The following is a 2203-nucleotide window of genomic DNA, read 5'->3' as shown; positions in this document are numbered from 1 at the left end:
CAATATTCATAACTACTAAGAAGTTCATACTGCCTTTGGCTGCTGGATAGGTAAGCTGTGGAAGAAGTAGACTAAAGACTCCTACATAGGGGCGCCTGGGTGGCTCAGGGGGTTAGGCATCTGCCTTCCGCTCCATCATGATCCCAGGATCCGGGGATCCAGCCCCGTGTTGGGCTCCCTGCTGAGCAGAGAGCCTGTTTCACCCTCTGTCTGCTGCTCTCCCCTGCTCATGCTCTCTCTCTCTCTGTCAAATAAATAAATAAAATCTTAAAAAAAGGACTCCTACATAGCAGTAAAAATGAAATGAACTGCTGATCTATACCCTCAGAATATATAAATCTCTAATGATTAAGGCTACATGAAAGAAGTTAGACTCCACACGCACACACACACACATACACACACACACACATACACACATACACGCACACATACACACATACACACATACACACACACATACACACATACACACATACACACACACATACACACACACACACTACATACATACATGCATATATGGAGATATATATATCTCTCTCCAGGACGATATATATATTGTCAATATATAATATATATTTTAATATACTACTGATATCTGGCAAGGAAGATGCTACCAACAAATGCCCGAGGCCACTATATGGTGGGGAAGGAGATCATCAATCTTGTGCTGGAGCACATCTGAAAACTGACAGACCAGTGCACCAGGCTTCAGGGTTTCCTCATCTTCCATAGCTTTGGGGGTGGCAATGGCTCTAAGGCTACACCTCCCTGTTGACAGAGCAGCTTTCTGTTGACTATGGCAAGAAGTCCAAGTTGGAATTCGCCATCTAACCTGCCCCCCAAGTATCCACAGCAGTTGTGGAATCCTACAACTCCATCCTGACCACCCATACCACCCTGGAGCACTCGGATTGTGCCTTCATGGTGGACAACGAGGCCATCTATGATCTGCCACCGCAACCTGGACATCGAGCGCCCCACCTACACCAACCTCAACTGGCTCATCGGCCAGATCGTGTCCTCCATCACTGCCTCCCTGCGCTTCGACAGGGCCCTCAACGTGGACCTCACAGAATTCCAGACCAACCTGGTCCCCTACACCCGCATCAAAGTCCCCCTGGTGACTTACTTGACCCATCGTCTCAGCGGAGAAGGCCTACCATGAGCAGCTATCGGTGGCAGAGATCACCAACGCCTGCTTTGAACCCTCCAAACAGATGGTCAAGTGTGACCCTCGCCACGGCAAATACATGGCCTGCTGCAAGTTCTACCACAAAGAAGTGGTGCCCAAGGATGTGAATGTCGCCATTGTCACTCTCAAGACCAAGCGCGCCATCCAGTTTGTGGACTGGTGTCCCCCAGGTTTCAAGGTTGGCATTAAGTGCCAGCCCCCCACAGTGGTGCCTGGGGGAGACCTGGCCAAGGTGCAATGGGCAGTCTGCATGTAAGCAATACCACAGCCATCATGGAGGCCTGGCTGGATGAAACACATCAGAATGCATAGAGCAATACAATATTGCAGCAGGAAGTATCCTTAGGAGTCACTAAAAAACAACATTAAGACTATACACACACACACACACACACACACACACATATATATGCTTACCCTCTGACATTGTCAAGCCTTCTAGTGCCAAATAGAACATGGGAGGAGAAAATCTCAATGGAACACTGGGATGGTCATACTAAAATAAGGAAAGACTGTGTGTATAAAAATTATGATATATAATTATATAATTATAATTATGTATATATATACACATATACACATAAATATACTTTTTGTATATAAAAACCTCATCTTCAACCAAAAATACACAAATGTGCTCAAAACCTTCTATGGAAACTGGCATAATGTCTCAATGGCATGTCTGATGAAAGTTTTCCTTAAAGTCAACCCCATTTGAAAGTCAATCAGAGAAAGACATGTATCATATGACCTCACTGATATGAGGAATTCTTAATCTCAGGAAACAAACTGAGGGTTGCTGGAGTGGGGGGTGGGGTGGGAGGGATGGGGTGGCTGGGTGATAGACATTGGGTATGTGCTATGCTGAGTGCTGTGAATTGTGTAAGACTGTTGAATCACAGATCTGTACCTCTGAAACAAATAATACATTATATGTTAAAAAAAAAAAAAAGAAGATAGCAGGAGGGGAAGAATGAAGGGGGGGAAATTAGAGGGGGAGACGAA

At 45.4% G+C, this 2203-nt stretch overlaps 1 pseudogene; it reads left to right on the top strand.

The window, feature by feature from the left end:
• Positions 1-843: 843 nt before the first annotated feature.
• Positions 844-1510, top strand: LOC118555318 (tubulin alpha-8 chain-like; annotated as a pseudogene).
• The last annotated feature ends 693 nt before the right edge of the window (positions 1511-2203 follow it).

The sequence above is a fragment of the Halichoerus grypus genome, chromosome 3, assembly GCF_964656455.1.
Source record: "Halichoerus grypus chromosome 3, mHalGry1.hap1.1, whole genome shotgun sequence".
NCBI lineage: Eukaryota > Metazoa > Chordata > Mammalia > Carnivora > Phocidae > Halichoerus > Halichoerus grypus.
This window is presented reverse-complemented; position numbering and strand designations above follow the sequence as displayed.